The sequence below is a fragment of the Oryctolagus cuniculus genome, chromosome 5, assembly GCF_051225735.1.
Source record: "Oryctolagus cuniculus isolate XC-2025 breed Fujian yellow rabbit chromosome 5, ASM5122573v1, whole genome shotgun sequence".
Taxonomy (NCBI): domain Eukaryota; kingdom Metazoa; phylum Chordata; class Mammalia; order Lagomorpha; family Leporidae; genus Oryctolagus; species Oryctolagus cuniculus.
The window spans coordinates 127,805,181-127,822,278 of record NC_142871.1 but is presented as its reverse complement, the minus strand read 5'-3'; the positions used below and the strand labels follow the sequence as shown (position 1 = coordinate 127,822,278).

General features: G+C 47.3%; 1 protein-coding gene and 1 non-coding gene across 4 annotated transcripts in view; one reads left to right on the top strand and one right to left on the bottom strand.

The window, feature by feature from the left end:
- CCND3 (cyclin D3) overlaps positions 1–17,098 on the bottom strand; it is a 98,898-nt gene that overhangs the window by 35,618 nt on the left and 46,182 nt on the right. The gene's annotated exons all lie outside the window — the stretch shown is intronic.
- On the top strand, positions 148–277 carry LOC127493369 (small Cajal body-specific RNA 14). The gene has a single exon (XR_007923423.1).

Sequence of the window (17,098 nt, the reverse complement as noted above, 5' to 3'; positions counted from 1 at the left end):
GGAAAGGCATTCTATAAGAGGCCTCTCGAGCAATCAACACAGTGTGTTGTTTTCCTGGATTTTGTGATGTTTGTGATATGTTTCAGCTTTAACATTTCCTCTACCATGCTGTGATTTTATTTATAAAACTGAAAGAAACAGTCACACGTGACTGCTCCTGGTATTCACTGCATTTCTTGGTTGTCCAATGCAACAGTCACACACATCAAAACAGAGGGTTCCTGGGGGCCAGTGTTAAGGCACAGTGGGTTAAGTCGCTGCTTGGGATGCCGACATCCCAGATGGGAGCATGGGTTCCGGTTCTGGCTGCTCTGCTTGGGATCTAGCTCCCTGCTAAGGGGCCTGGGAAGCCAGTGGGAGACAGCCCAAGTGCTTGGGTCCCTCCCACCCATGTGGGCCAGACCAAGATAGGGTTCTGGGCTCCTGGATTTGGCCTGGCCCAACCCGGGCCATCATGGCCATGAAAGGAATGCATCAATAGATGGGGTATTTTTCTCTGTGTCACTCTGCCTTTCAAACAAACAATAAAGAAATCTTTTTGAAGGAAACAAAACAAATGTTTCCTGCTGATGGAGTCCATATAGTCATCAAATTTTCTGTGGGATGGCTCCACAGATGAGAAACAACCACTTTCACATCTTTTATATGTGTGCTTTTCTGTTATTTGTGTTACTAAATTCTTAAGCTTTAGAGCCAAGAAGACACGGATCCACCCTGGGTGTACCTGAAAGCGCGTGGGCTCTGGTGACAGATCTGGGCTTAACTCACAGATCTGCCACTTGCTGCGCAGTCTGGAACGAGTTCCTTCTTGGACCGCATGCTTTTTCCTCTATCTAAAGTGGGATGGTAATCTCTATCCGGCTTGCTTGGCTTGTGGATCAAATAAGACACAGTATGTAAAGTGTCTATTATGTGGTCATTCCATGAGCTTGTGGTAAAGACACTGAGAGGTTTTCTGAGGTCAGGCAGGCAATAAGAGGTCCCTTATCCAGGATGCGGATTGGGGCTGGCATTGTGGTGTAGCTGGTAAAGCTACTGCCTGTGACGATGGCATCCCATATGCGTGCTGGTTCACGTCCCGGCTGCTCTGTTTCCAATCCAGCTCCCTGCTAATGGGCCTGGGAAAGCAGCAGAGGAAGGCCCAAGTGTTTAGGCCCCCGCACCCACGTGGGGGACCCAGATAAAGCTCCTGGCTCCTGGCTTCGCCTGGCCCAGTCCTGGCTGTTGTGGTCATTTGGGGGAGTGAATCAGCAGATGGAAGACCTTTCTCTGTAATTCTGCCTTTCAAGTAAATGAATACATCTTAAAAAAAAAAAAAAAAAAAGAAAAGAAAGGATCTGGATTTCAAGTTTATATTAAGAATCTTACTTCCTCTCAACCTTCCACCCCTTTTGAGACAGGAAGTGAAGCAAGCCTCTGTTATTCCTAGCCCTCGGCAAACCTAACCCCTCTTAGCTCTTCACCAAAACACAGGTCCTAGAGGTGTTCCCTCGCCATGCCCCCCTGCGCCTCCACGTGTGCATGACATGAGCACCCTTTTGGCCATGCCTGTGAGAAATCGTGGATCAGATGATATCTCTGAGCCTCTTCTGCCACAATCTAAAAATTAGGCAGGAGAGACATTTCCAGGGCCTTTCGTAGTTAACAGTCTGTAAGCGAGCCAGCCAGTCCTGTGTACACGTAATACAGGTAACTCAGTGGGTTCCTGTTGATTCTCTGAAGTCTCTCCCCAGAGCTACAACATCCTCTGTTGACAGTGGATCAAGAAGGCTGCAAAGTATAGATAGTAGTTAACATGATGTGGCCATGCAGTTAGACACCTGCTCTTGGATCCTGGCTCCATTAGGCTCTGGTTATACGGCCTTGGGCAAGTCCTTCATTTATCTATGTATCTATGTATTTACCTATCTACCTACCTATCTAGCTACGTATCTATCTATCTATCTATCTATCTATCTATCTATCTATCTATCTTTTTATCTATCACGGGGCGGGGGCAAGAACTTAATCCAGGTCTCCCATGTGGGTGGCAGGGACCCAATTACTTGAGCCATTATCACCCCTGCCTCCCAGGATCTGCGTTAGCAGGGAAGTAGACTTAGGAGCAGAGCTAGGTAGCAGGTATTGAACCCAGGCACTTTGGGAAGAGACGTGGGTATCTTAACCGCGAGGCCAAGCGCCTGCCCCAGCCTTCCACCTCCTGAAGCCTCCTTTTCCCCTGCAGAAGGGCGCTGACCCAGCCGTGCGCCTCCCGGAAAGCTGCTGTGAAGGTACAGAGGAGCAGGCCTCTTCTGTCCTGGACCTGGGACGTAGAACCTTGAAGGGGTGGTAATGGGCAGAAGGGGCAAGGGACGTGGACTGACAGTGGGACTCCAGATGGCCGCACATGGCCGAGCTGGGGAAGAGAATGGCCTTGCTCCCTGGCCAGCTCCACCCCCACGTGTCTGGGCGATGTCACCAAGACGTTGGGCTGGGTTAGAGAACACTAAGCTACCCCAAGCGGGAATGACAGATATTTCTGAAATGCATCCCAAATTCTCTATCTCAACAGGCAATGCCAAATCCCCGCTGAACAGCACAGGGTCTGTTCGCCTCTCTTCACACTGGCACCGTTCCTAATCAGAATTTCATTCTCTCCTCAAGCAGTCAACTTGAAGCTTCCATTTTTTTCCAGCCTCGGAAAGCTCAGCTCATTTGCCCTAAAATCTTTAAAGCAAACAAAGTGATAAACCAAACAACATTCCTACCATTTCTCTCTTTTTAAAAAGCTTGGCCTTTATTTATAATAGTAAAAAAAACAACCAAAATGTACAACCATGGAAGAGTCAAGATAAAATTGTGAAATCCAGGCACAGTTTTTTCATGAATGTTTTGAAGATCTCATATGCATACATTTCAAAAAGTTTTGCACCATAATAAGCTCATCTTTTAAATTTCCACAAACTTTTGGAAGTATCTGATTATTATATAGAGCGCTATAATATAATAACATACATGTTATAATTGAATACTGAAAGCAATCATGGGAGTAGATGTTTGGCCCAGCAGTTAGGACGCCAGTTGGGGTGCCTGGGTTCGAGTTCCAGCTCTGCTCCCAATTCCAGCTTTTTGCTAACACACACCCCAGGAAGCAGCAAGTGATAGCCCAAATTACTCACAGGGAAGACCTGGACTGAGTTCCTGACTCCCAGCTTCAGCCTAGGCTAGCTCCAGCTGTTGTAGGCATCTGGAGAGTGACCTGGAAGATGGCAGAGTGTGTGTGTGCTCTCTCTTCCCTCTCCTCAAATAAATTAATTTGAAAAAAAAAAAAAAAAAAAAGGGCAAGCAAGGGTGTAGACTAGAGCAGAGGTCACCACTGGAAGTCCTGGAGTTGGATCGCCAGGGCTTGCCTCCCAGACCTACCACATACTAACAGTGTGACCTTGACAAGTTCTCTCTGCTTAGCTGTACATCGGAAAAATGATAACAGAAATAACAAGAGCTCCGATTCCATAGTCAGACTTCCTGCCTGCTTTAAATCTGGTGATGTTGTTTTCTAATAGCTGTGTGATCTTGGACGGTTAATTAACTTTTCTGCCCCTCACTTTCCTTACCTGTAAATAGGACATGCCACTAAGGATTGCCCAGGCAGCGAAACCCTCAGCACAGGGCCCAGCAGTTTGTGTGACATCATCATCCCTCTACCCCAACCCTCCCATCAATCATTTTTAAATAGGATTGCTTCTCCAAGTCACCCTGACAAGGAACACCTGTGCGACTCCCCATGCGTGACATCAACATGCACCTAGCACAGGTGCACTCTGTGGCAGGGGGCTGTCACCATCAGCAAGGACTGGTTAACCAGGCGCTAACCTTCCCTCTCTAGCAGGAGTAGCTGGGGGCTGCCGGGGTTCACTTTAGCCTGGTGGAAAAACAACAGCCGGAGCATCCTGTACAGTGAGCCACGTGATGCCGTGTGTACCGCTCATGAACTTGACGGGAAACTCTCCGGCTGTCTGCACAGGGCTCCTGATGGAGGGTCCCAAGTGCCCATGTAACCACTCAACAACAGCCCAACTTAGCCAGGGTCACAGAGAGGCAGCCACCTGTTGAACCACAGCATGGTTCAGTTCCCATTATAGTTCTGCCTCCGGATAAACTTTGACACTATTATCAACTTAAGCCTGAAAAGGGGTATGGGGGTGGGCGGCCAATCGGGGTATTTCTCTTGAGCTTAACTGTCAGTTCCCTGCAGTTGTTGGCTCCCAGCAGAGTTAGAGGAGTTCATACGGCACCTCCCCAAGACTTTCCCTACTTCTCCTCCAAGACTTCTCCATACAAGATTGTCATAATTCATGTGTGCGAGGTGCTGATCTGTTTTAGACAGCGCTCTGTGCTCCAGCATGAGGCATGGCCTCAGAGGCCGCTCCCAGGCCACACACGTGGTGTGGCCTCACCAAGCGCTCGTGCTGTGCCCAGCTCCTCAGTCTCACAGGTTCCAAACCATCACTCGCCAGTGCCCTGAGGCAGCAGCACAACCACACTGACCAGGACAAGCCAACAGTGGCAAAGAGACGCCCCATGCCTCAGATTGGCACCTTCTCTCCCTGAACCCCAACCCCAGCACCAGTGGGGAGTCACAAGGGGGACTGTGGGGTGACAGAGTAGCGCTAAGGGAGGCAGACAAAGGGTGTGGGGGTCCAGGCTGGGAGTGTGGGGGGCACAATCACCCGGCCAGGCCAGCTCTCTGCCCAGTCACTACTTTCCTCCCCTCTTCCTCTCCCCTTCCCTTCCCCCTCCCCCTCCTTCTTTTCTTTTTTCTTTTTTTTTTTAAGTATATCCAGGGTTAAAGGGCTGTTCTTCAAATATATGTTAATTTTCTGGCCTGGTAACAATCACACCTTGTTGGTCTGGAAGCCATAATGTCTTATTATTTATTCAAAAGGCAAAGAGACAGAGACATAGATCTTTTATCCCCAATTCACTCCTCCAAATAGCCACAACATCTATGGCTGGGCCAGGCTGAGGTTCAATTTCCATCTCCAAGTGAGTAGGAGGCACCCAAGTACCTGAGCCATCACTTGCCGCCTCCCAGAGCGTGCACTGCCAGGAATCTGGAAGCAGAAGCAGAGCCAGAACTCGAACCTGGCACTCTGATACGGGCTGTGTGCATCTCAAGTGCTGGTTTAAGTACCACCAAATGCCTGGCCCCTTCCTGTCTTCTTAAGGTAACGCTGCACACCTCTGCTCTCTCTGCTCTGCTCTATTCTCACCACCTGCCTCCCAGTCTTCCTTCTGTGCCGCTTGTGGAAGAGGTGAGGCAGGCAGGGAGAAATGCAACCCTACAGCTTGTAGATGCTATTGTTATTCCCATCTGATGTAGGAGGAACCTGAGGCTCTGAGAAGTTCTCATTAGAAACTGTCTTTTGGGGCCAGTGCCATGGCACATCAAGTTAAAGCCCCAGCCTGCAGTGCCGGCATCCCATATGGGAGCTGGTTCGAGTTCCGGCTGCTTCATTCCGACACAACTCTCTGCTAACGGGCATGGGAAAGCAGTGGAAGTTGGCTCAAGTCTCTGGGCCCCTGCCACCCACGTGGGAGACCTGGATGAAGCTCCTGGCCTCTGGCTTCAGCCGGGTGCAGCCCTGACTGTTGCAGCCATGTGGGGGTTGATGCCTTGCTGGCCTCACCCCAAGCACACCTCCAGACTCACGGCACAGCGCTTGCCCCTCAGCACCTGCTTGCTAATTTGAATGTTGGGATGCGTGAGGCTGCCATTTGTTCAGGGCCACAGGGCAGACTGACTCACTGCCAGGAGGGTGTATGCAAAGAGCCGTACGTACAGAGACCCACTGGTCTGGTCACAGCTTTACCCGGTCCCCCATCCAAAAGCTCACCTCTGTAGAATGACTCATTGGGATGAGCAGCCCAGCCTAGGGCACTGAAATGAAAGAATCTCAGGAGAGGACTCAGGGTCAGGAGGGGACTCGGGGAGCCCCTGTTTCAGCCTAACCAAATTATTCACTTTCCCCCAACCCCAGTTCCCAGAAATTTAAATTTCAAAGATCAATAAAATTTCCCCCAAAATTTTGGAGACCAAAAAGCAAGGTTGTTGCCAATTAAAGTTATTAGGGAAAAAACCTATAGTCTACATATACTGTATTTCATAAAGAATACCTGAACACCAACCAAACTCTTAAAAGAAGACTCAGAACAAATAACCTCAAATGCCACAACACCCAGGTCTGGGCTGGGACAGAAGCCAGGAGCCAGGAGTGCAACTTAGTGTCTCCCATGTAAGTGACAGGGACCCAAATACTTGAGCCCTCACCTACTGCCTCTCAGGAGGCTGGACTTGGGAGCCAAGCCACGAAATACTGGTCCCAAAGACAGGACTATTTTTTGTTTTGTAAATATTTATTTATTTGAAAGTCAGAGTTATACAGAGAGAGAGAAGAGAGGTAGAGAGAGAGAGAGAGAGAGAGAGAGAGTCTTCCATCTGCTGGTTCACTCTCCAATTGGCCACAACAGCCGGAGCTGCACCGATCTGAAGCCAGAAGGCAGGAGCTTCTTCCAGGTCTCCCACAGGGGTGTGGGGGTGCAGGGGCCCAAGGACTTGGCCCATCTTCCACTGCTTTCCCAGGCCATAGCAGAGAGCTGTAGTGGAAGTGGAGCAGCCAGGATTTGAACCAGGGCCCGTATGAGATGCCAGCACTGCAGGTAGCGGCTTTACATGCTACGCAACAGCACTGGCCCAATTTATTTATTTATTTGAAAGTCAGAGTGACAGATAGAGGGAGAGACAGACAGAGAGATTTTCTATCCACTGGTTCACTCCCAAGATGGCCACAATGGCCAGGACTGGGCCAGGCCAGAACCAGGAGCCAGGAGCTTCTGCCGGGTCTGCTGTGTGGATGGCAGGGGCCCAAACACTTGAGCAATCTGCTGCTGCCTTTCCAGGTCACTGGCAGGGAGCTGGATTAGAAGTGGAACATCCGGGACACAAACTAGAACCCACATGGATGCCAGCGTCACAGGCGGAAGCTTAACCCACTGTGCCACAACGCCAGTCCCAGGAGAGTACTCTAAATGAAAAGAATGTTTTTATATAAAAAACTCAGTTCAGCTGATGACAACTAATTTGGAATCACAATCCCACACCAGCCCCAAAAGATCCATATAGCCCTGTTTGCATTCCTTGGAGATGGACAGTTTACAATTTTTGAAACATTTACTTTTAAAAAATAAAGGCTAAGACTCTAAAAAATGTAAAATATATAATTATACCATTTTTATAAAAAATTTAACTGCCACTGATAATGCTTCAATAACTCTGTTTATCTATTCCACTCTACTACACATCCTGCATCTTGGTTTCCTCTTTCCTTTCTCAGTAGTGTGTTGTTGACATACCATAGATAGACCTAGTTAATTCACATGCTACACTGCATCCTACCCCATGAGTTTACATGTCAGCTTTACTTACTTTTTCCAACACTGAATGGACATGTGGTTGTCTCCCTCCCTCCTTTTGTCATTATAAAAAATACTACAATAAATATACGCGTGCATGATTGAGTCCCCATATCTTGAAAGAGGTGTTTCTTCAGGAAAAATACCAAATACTGGCAAACTGTTTGATCACAAGGATTGAGTCTTTTTATTTATTTATTTATTTATTTATTATTATTTTTTTTGACAGGCAGAGTGGACAGTGAGAGAGAGAGACAGAGAGAAAGGTCTTTCTTTGCCATTGGTTCACCCTCCAATGGCCGCCGCGGCCGGCGTGCTGCGACCGGTGCACTGCGCTGATCCGATGGCAGGAGCCAGGTGATTATCCTGGTCTCCCATGGGGTGCAGGGCCCAAGCACCTGGGCCATCCTCCACTGCACTCCCTGGCCACAGCAGAGAGCTGGCCTGGAAGAGGGGCAACCAGGACAGAATCTGGCGCCCGGACCGGGACTCGAACCTGGTGTGCTGGCGCCGCAAGGCGGAGGATTAGCCTAGTGAGCCGCGGCGCCGGCCTGAGTCTTTTTATTTTAATAGTTATTTCTATATTGTCTTCTAAAGTACCTTAAAAAATCATCAGAAGTTCTTGTTAATGTAGTTTTAAGTGCTGAGTCCAACTCTCTTCTAACTCCTGCTCAAGGAAGCAAGTGCTAACTTGGGAAATCGAATCTCTGCCTAAAGCCAAAACCTTCTCAATCTGAAAATATGAGATTAAGAGAAGAAAAAACATTTGACAAAATCCAGTATCTGTTCACAATAAAAGCTCTCAGCAAAGTAGGGAGCAGAGCTTCTTTAACTTGCTAAAGAAGACATCATAAAAACTTTCACTTATCATCACACTTACGGTGAGAAGATACAGGCTGTCCTGCTGAGAGCAACAGCAATTCACTCTCTTTCAATATTACACTGGGAGTCAGCCAATGCAACAAGACAAGAAAATGAAATAAAAGGTAGATAGATTGAGAAGGAAGGAAAAAAACTGTCATTGAAGATAAAATAATTATCTAAATAGAAAATCTAAAAAGCACAAAAACCCTTTGAAATTAATAAGCAAGGATAAGCAAGACTGGAGAATATAAGGTTAATATACAAAGATCTAGCACTTTCCTATATACTAGCAATAAAGTGGAATATGAAATTAAAGACACTTTACCATTTACATTAGCACCCCAAGAAATGAAACACATCAGGATAAATCTAAGAAAATATGTTTAAGATCTAAATGAAGAAAATTTTATAAATCTTCATAAAAGATAGCAAAGAACTAAATAAATGATGAAATACTTCATATTTACGGATATGAAGATTTAGAATCGGGGCTGGCACTGTGGTGTAGCAGGTAAAGCCGCTGCCTGCAGTGCCAGCATCCCATATGGGCGCCAGTTTGAGACCCGGCTGTTCTACTTCGGATCCAGCTCTCTGTTATGGCCTGGGAAAGCAGTAGAAGATGGCCCAAGTCCTTGGGCCCCTGCACCCACGCGGGAGACCTGGAGGAAGCTCCTGGCTCTGGATTGGTGCAGCTATGGCCATTGTGGCCAGTTGGGGAGTGAACCAGTAGATGGAAAACCTCTCTTTCTCTCTCTCTCTGCCTCTCCTCTCTCTGTTTAACTCTTTCAAGTAAAATAAATAAATCTTTTTTTTTTTTTCAAAGAATCTAACATCCTGCTAGTTTAAAAAAAAGACTCAGTATTTTCAAGATGTCAATTCTTGGGGCTGATGCTGTTGCTCAGAGGGTTAAAGCCATGGCCTGCAGCACCAGCACCCTATATGGACAGCGGTTTGAGTCCTGGCTGCTCCACTTCTGATCCAGCTCCCTGCTAATGTGCCTGGGAAAGCAACAGAAGATGACCCAAGTGCTTGGGCCCCTGCACCCATGGGAGAGACCCAGATGGAGTTCCAGGTTCCCGGCTTTTGCCTGACCTAGCCCCAGGTATTGTGGCCATTTGGGGAATGAATCAGCAGATGAAAGATCTTTCTCTCTCTGTAACTCTGCCTTTCAAATAAATAAATGTATCTTTCAAAAAAAAAAAAAAAAAAGGAAGATGTAATTCTTCCCAACTTGATCTAGATATGCAATGTAATTTCAATCTCAATAACTCATTTTGTGGCCATTAACAAATTGAATCTAAAATTGATAATGGTGGGGCAAAAGACCCAGAACAGCCCATAGAATTTGTATTTTTCAAGATTTATTTATTTACTTGTTTGAAAGGCTGAGTGATGGGGTGGGGGAGGGCGGAGATTTTCCGTTCACTGGTTCCTTCCTCAAATGGCTGCAAAACTTCACCCAGGTCTCCCACGTGGGTGGCAGGCACCCAAGCACTTGGGCCCTCCTCTGCTTCCTTCCCAGGCCATTGGCAGGAAGCGGGATCAGAAGTGGAGCAGCCATAACTCTACCCAGCACCTGGTACTCTGATATGGGATATCGGAGTCTGAAGCAGTGGCTTAACCCACTGTGCTACAATGCTGGCCCCGACCTTGCTATTTTGATATATGTGTAGTTTGACAAATGATCATCACAATCATGCCGCTTAACATATCTATAACACACAATATGCACGCTGGGCTGGCACTGCAGTATAGCAGTTTAAGCCTGACCTGCACTCCCAGCATCCCATATGGGTGCCAGTTCAAGTTCTGGCTGCTCCACTTCTGATCCAGCTCCCTGCCAATGGCCTGGGAAAGCAGTGGAGGATGGCCCAAGTGTTTGGACCTCTGCACCCATGAGGAAGACCCGGAAGAAGCTCCTGGCTTCAGAATGGCCCAGCTCAGGCCATTGTGGCTATTTGGGGAGTGAACCAGCAGATGGAAGACCTTTCAACTAAATAAATACATCTTTAAAAAATGCATGTACTACTTTGTACAAACCCTACCCAGTCATCAGCTCTCTGGGCAGCAGTTTGAGTGAATCGCTCATCTTTGTCTACAGTCTGACTCGTGCCTCCTTTAGCAGCTGATACGGTGTACAGTGTGTCCTTATGAATTGTGTACTTAACATTTCCCTCACTCTTTGAAGGCAAGGACAAGTCTGACCCGTTTTGGAACCCTACCCCCACCCTCTCCAGCACCTCACACTGTGCTTTTTATCCTTTTATCAATCATATGTCCCTGCCAATAGCCCCAACTGTCCCCTCCCCTGCCCACACAAGAGACCAGAGTTGTAACACACTGGGTTGAGCTACCACCTGCAACGCAGGCTTCCCATATTGGAGTGTTGGTTCAAGTCCCGGCTACTCCACTTCAGATCCAGGTCCCTGCTAATGCATCTGGGAAAGCAGCAGAGGATGGCCCAAGTGCTTAGGCTCCTGCCACTCATGTGGGAGACCCAAATGGAATTCCAGGGTACCGCCTTTGGCATGACCCAGCCCTGGCCGCTGTGATCATTTGAGGAGTGAACCAGAGGCTGGAAGTACTCCCTCCTGATGTCCTAGCTTAAATGCTACCCCAACTCTTCCTCCCGCAGACCAGGACTCTAAGACAAACTGTTTTCCAAGGGGGCCCCCATCATTATATACCTGTGCAAGAAGCAGAAGCAACCTCTGCACTGTCAGAGTGAGTCTATTGGGTTCGCTAGCCAGCACCTTCACAGACATGCAGAACCTGACCCTGCAGCAGGGACAGGAGCACTCAGGTGGGGTCAGGAGCCGGGTGGCAGGAGAAGCCGTAGGTGGAGGGGAACACCGGGCCCACTCTGCACTATAAAATGCACACGGGAGCCAAACAGATGAGGGGCCTGGGGTTGGGCTGAAGCAGCAGATACACAGATGGCTGTTCACATAAATTGCCTTCCTTTACTAACTAGCTTAAGGCTGAAGTGTAGGCTCAAAATGTGCATAGCCACCACCTGAAACAGCCCCACGGGGATGTTGGGATTTGACACCCTAATCTCTAAGGGAACTTCCCATTTGTCATTTGAGGATTTCAGGCAACCAGTTTGTTCCTGTTCATAACGATGAGAATATCCACAATTTTATGGCATTTTCATTATGCCAGTCATTTTTTTTTTAAGATTTATTTTATTTATTTGAAAGGTAAAGTTATCGAAAGAGAAAGGGAGAAATAGAGAGAGAGAATCTTTCATCCACTGGTTTACTCCCCAAATGGTCACAATGGCAGGGCTGGGCCAGGCTGAAGCCAAGAGCCAGTGGCTTCATCTAGGTCTCCCACATGGGTGCAGGGGCCCAAGCACTTGGGCCATCTTCTGCTGCTTTCTCAGGCGAATTAGCAAGGAGCTGGATCAGAAGTGAAGCAGCCAGGACTCAAAGCCAATGCTCTCTTAGAGGATGACGGCATTGCAGGCAGCGGCTTAACCCTCTGCACCATGCCAGCCTCTGCTCTATGTTTTTGATGACATGAACTTGCTTATCTAAAAGCCAGAGAGGGTGGTATTATTCACCCTGTATCAGAGTTGAGAAAGCTGACACAAACAGAATAAGAAATTTGTCCTAGGACCAGCATTGTGGCCTAGTGGGTTGGGTTGCTGTCTGTAATGCCAGAATCCCATATGGGCGCCGGTTCGAGTCTTGGCTGCTCCACTTCGAATCCAGCTCTCTGCTATGGCCTGGGAAAGCAGTAGAAGATGGCCCAAGTCTTTGGGCCCCTGAACTCACATGGGAGACCCATAGGAAACTCCTGGCTTCTGGCTTTGGATCGGTGCAGCTCCGGCTGTTGTGGCCAACTGGGAAGCGAACCAGAGAAGGGAAGACCTCTCTCTCTCTACCTCTCTGTAACTTTGCCTTTCAAATAAATAAATCTTAAAAAAAAAAAAAAAAAAAAAAGAAAGAAAGAAAGAAAGAAAGAAAAAGAAATTTGCCCAAGGTCACACAGCTGGAAATGGCCAAGCTGGAATGGGAACCCATGGGTATTTGTGCTGTGAACCATCACACCCTGCAGTGCTTCCTGCAGTACTAAGAGGGTCCAGTTCCCCTGGCGTCTCTGCTCAGCCCTGTCCATCACTTTTTCTTTCAGGTCCTGCAGGAGGAAGCAGAAGCCCTAGAAAGCATCTAGTGTTGAGCTCATTTTTACTGGAAGTATCCAATAAATAAGTCCTTAAAAAAAGGTAAACCCTCCTATCCCTGACCATGTAGCAATCAAAAACACCCTCCTCTCTCCCCTGGGAAGCCACACCCAACTTTAATTTACCCTTGTAAATAACTTCTTCTTTTTTTTTTTTTTTTTTTGACAGGCAGAGTGGATAGTGAGAGAGACAGAGAGAAAGGTCTTCCTTTGCCGTTGGTTCACCCTCCAATGGCCGCCGCGGCCGGCGCGCTGCGGCCGGCGCACAGCGCTGATCCGATGGCAGGAGCCAGGAGCCAGGTGCTTTTCCTGGTCTCCCATGGGGTGCAGGGCCCAAGCACCTGGGCCATCCTCCACTGCACTCCCTGGCCACAGCAGAGGGCTGGCCTGGAAGAGGGGCAACCGGGACAGAATCCGGCGCCCCGACCGGGACTAGAACCCGGTGTGCCGGCGCCGCTAGGCGGAGGATTAGCCTATTGAGCCGCGGCGCCGGCCGCAAATAACTTCTAAGCAACTCCTAGAGCTGAGGGAATTCATGCGTCAAAAAACTACAAGCATGCATTTGTTTTATTTGGAAGGCGCGTGGCCATGTGCGATCACACACACACACACGAGAAAAAGAAATGGAGATAAATTTTCCATCCACTGGTTCACTCCCCAAATGCCCACAGCCAGGCTAGGCCAGGACAAAGTGAGCAGGAAGGAAGTCAATCCTTGTCTCCCATGTGGGTGGCAGGGGCCCAAGCACCTGAGCCATCACCTGCTGCCTTCCAGACTGTGAATCAGCAGGAAGCTGGGATGGAGGGGCTGAACCAGGGCTCAAACCTGAGGCAGAGATCTCAGGCATCAGCTGAAACACACGGCCGAACACCAGCCCTTCAGAAACATTTTTACCCTAAAGTAACCTTACTTTTAAATTCTATTTCCGGGCCGGCGCTGCGGCTCACTAGGCTAATCCTCTGCCTGCGGCGCTGGCACACTGGGTTCTAGTCCCGGTCGGGGTGCCGGATTCTGTCCCGGTTGCCCCTCTTCCAGGCCAGCTCTCTGCTGTGGCCCAGGAGTGCAGTGGAGGATGGCCCAAGTACTTGGGCCCTGCACCCCATGGGAGACCAGGAGAAGTACCTGGCTCCTGCCTTCGGATCAGCGCGGTGCGCCGGCCGCAGAGCGCCAGCCGTGGCAGCCACTGGAGGGTGAACCAATGGCAAAAGGAAGACCTTTCTCTCTGTCTGTCTGTCTCTCTCTCTCACTATCCACTCTGCCTGTCCAAAAAAAAAATTCTATTTCCATCAACTTTTTAAGATGTTTATTTTTATCATTTGTTTGAGAGGCAAAGAGACAGAGAAAGCTCCCACCCACTGGTTCCTTCCCAAAATGCCTGCAATGGCCAGAGAAGAGCTAGGTCAAAGCCAGGAGCCACGAACTAAATCCAGGTCTCCAATGTGAGTACAGGAATCCAAATTACTTGAACTATCACCGCTGCTTCCCAAGATCTGCATGAGCAGGAAGCAGGAGCCAGGTATTAAACCCAGGCATGGAGAAGGAAATTTTAATATAGCTTTTTAAATAAGTGATAGATTGAGCAAACTTTGGAAAGGATCTAGATAATCTGAACAACGCTATTAACAAGCCTGATCAAAGATATAGCAGATATCAATATTTATATGTGTGTTAGACTATTATTATTTTTAGCATACAAATTTACTACAGGTCTTTATAAAGCAAGTCTCAAACATTTTTTAAAAATCAGTGTATCAGCTGGCCAAAATACAGTTAAGTTAGAAATCATCAACAAGTCCCACTTGTGGAAATTTTAAAGCACACTTTCAAATAACTTATGAGTCAAACAAAAAAAATCTTTATGGAAACTTTTTCAGAACTAGAACTAAACAATAATGAAACTACCACATATTAAAATTTACGGGATGTCTACAATAACACCTAGTTATTCCACCTCTAGGTACCTACTAAGAAGAAATGAAAACTTAAGTTCACAGAAGACTTATAAAGGCTGTCCATGGGTGATAACAGCCAAACTGGATATACTCTAGAAGTCCATCAACAAGAGAGGAGATGTGGGACCAGCACCGTGCGTCAGTGAGATAAGGTGCCACCTGCAATGCCAGCATCCACATGGGAATGATGCTTTTAGCTCCTGGTATTCTGTTTCCCTTCCAGCTTCCTGCTAATGTACCTGAGAAATCAGCAGAAGATGGCCCAAACCACATGGGAGACCAGGATGGCATTCCTGGCTTCTGGCTTCAGCATGGCCAGCCCTGCCTGCTGTGCCCATTTGGGGAGTAAACCAGGAGAAGGAGGATCTCCTTTCTTTCTCTCTCTTTACCTCTGTTGCTGTGTCTTCCAAATGAACAGATACATTAAAAAAAAAAAACCCACAAGAGAATAATTTTGAAATAGTTTATATACATCCTACAATGGATTACAATGTGGCAATAAAGAAGAAACAAATTTAAAGTACATGTACAGACCACATATGCTAAGTTAGACACAAAATGTACTACATCATTCCAGTTAGATGGAGTCCTCTACAAATACAGCTCTAACAGGGTTGAGTTTGATGGAAAAGGGAAGATGGATCCAAAAGGGGTTCCATGGAACTTTCTAGAATGATGGCAATGTCCTATATGCGGACTTAAATAATGGCAACATGGGTGTTTACATTTGTCATTACTCAGAGAACTGTAGTCTAAAGATCTGTGCATTTTATGGTATGTATATTCTTTTTGTTTGTTTTGTTTTTTTGGTTTTTTTTCCTGTGGTATATATATTCAATAAAGAAAAGAAGCATAGGATGCAGCTAAAACATCATTTGTGGGGAAATATATAGCCTTAAGTGCATGTATCAGAAAACAGAAAACATTCAAAATGGATAGATCAAGCACGGAAACCTAGGAAGTTAAAAAAAATTAAAGGAGAATAAATCCTTAAAAATCAGAAAAAAATGATTAAAAATAGAAAACAAATAGTAGAGAAAATCCATAAAGTAAAAATATGGAAATTAGAAAGATTAACAAAATAAATAAAAGGAAATACTGATCTCTAAGAAAAAGGAAACAAGATGCAAACGTTTGAGAGCATTTTTAATTTTTTAAAATATTTATTTATTTATTTGGAAGAGTTACAGTGAGAGAGACAGAGAGAGATCTTCCATCTGCTGGTTCACTTCCCAGATGGCCAGGGCTGGGCCAGGCTGAAGCCAGGAGCCAGGAGCCAGGAATTTCTTCTGGGTCTCCCATGTGGGTGCAGGGGCAAAATCACTTGGGCCATCTTCTGCTGCTTTCCCAGGCCATTAGCAGGGAGCTGGATCAGAAATGCAGCAGCCGGGACATGAACCAGTGATGGGCCCCATGTTTGAGATTTTTGAAGTGACATATTTAAAGCTATAGCAGAAATTTAAAGCATGAGAAAATACTTAATAACTTTATGCTAGTAGATTTGAGGCAGACAAATTAGATGATATTATAAAGAAAATATAGGGCCCAGTGTTGTGGCACTGCAGGTTAAGCTGCCACCCGTGACACTAGTATCACAATGCGCACAGGTCTGAGTCCTGGCTCCCCTGTTGTGGATCCAACTCCCTGCTAATGTGCCCGAAAGCAGTGGAGGATGACTGAAGACCTTAGGTCCCTGCACCCACAAAGGAGACCTAGACAGAGTTCCAGGCTCCTTGTTTTGGCCTGGTACAACTTCAGTTGTTGCGACCCTTTGGGGAATGAACAAGAGGATAGAAGATCAATCTCTCTCTCTTTCTCTCTGTCTCTCTCTCTCTCTGTAACTCTGCCTTTCAAATAGGTAATAAATAAATATTTACAAAGATATAAAATCAAATATAGTTAGACTAGACTTTCTGTGTTATACATTCCTAGTTGTTTTATTATTTTACAATGAAAACAGAAAAGAGCCAAGGAAGGGAGTTAGAACCCCATGGAGAGTCTGACAGATGAACGGGTGCATGGCCAGGAGGGTGGGTAACAAGGCCAAGTGCACTTGAAGCCAGGGACCGAGCAGAGGCTGGAGAACAGGAGGGAGCACCCACAGCAGCAACCTCGAAGATGGCAGGGCCCAAGGCAGAGCCCAAATGCAAGGGGTTAAATGGTGAATGAGTAAGTAGAAAAAAAAAACACAACAACTGGAAAGCACCCAGAGGCCTCCACAATCAGGGCCTGGCTGAAGGAGCGCAGCAGCCTTCAGAGAAGAAATGATGCTGTGTGCATGCACGGCCGCCCTGCAGAATTAGGTGACGTAGAACACAACAGGACACAAGCTAGCATTTGTGCAGACTACAATTATGAAAGGACATGCGTGTGCGGCGAGACGCCGAAAGGCTGGGACAAGCTCAAGTCGTGCTCGCGGAAGCTGTCTCCCCGTCTCTGGGATCTGCCTTTTCGGAATGCTGGCGCTCAGCAAACCCATGAAAAGAGTGGCTGTTTGAGCCACGGAGACAGAAAGCTCAGGCCACTCAATGGAGAAGCCTGACAGCCACAGGAAGCAATGAGATGGCACAGCAGCTGGAGGAGTGTGAGGGCTGGAGGCAGCAGCTGGTGGGGGCAAGCCGGGGGCTGGCAGGAAAGGGCAC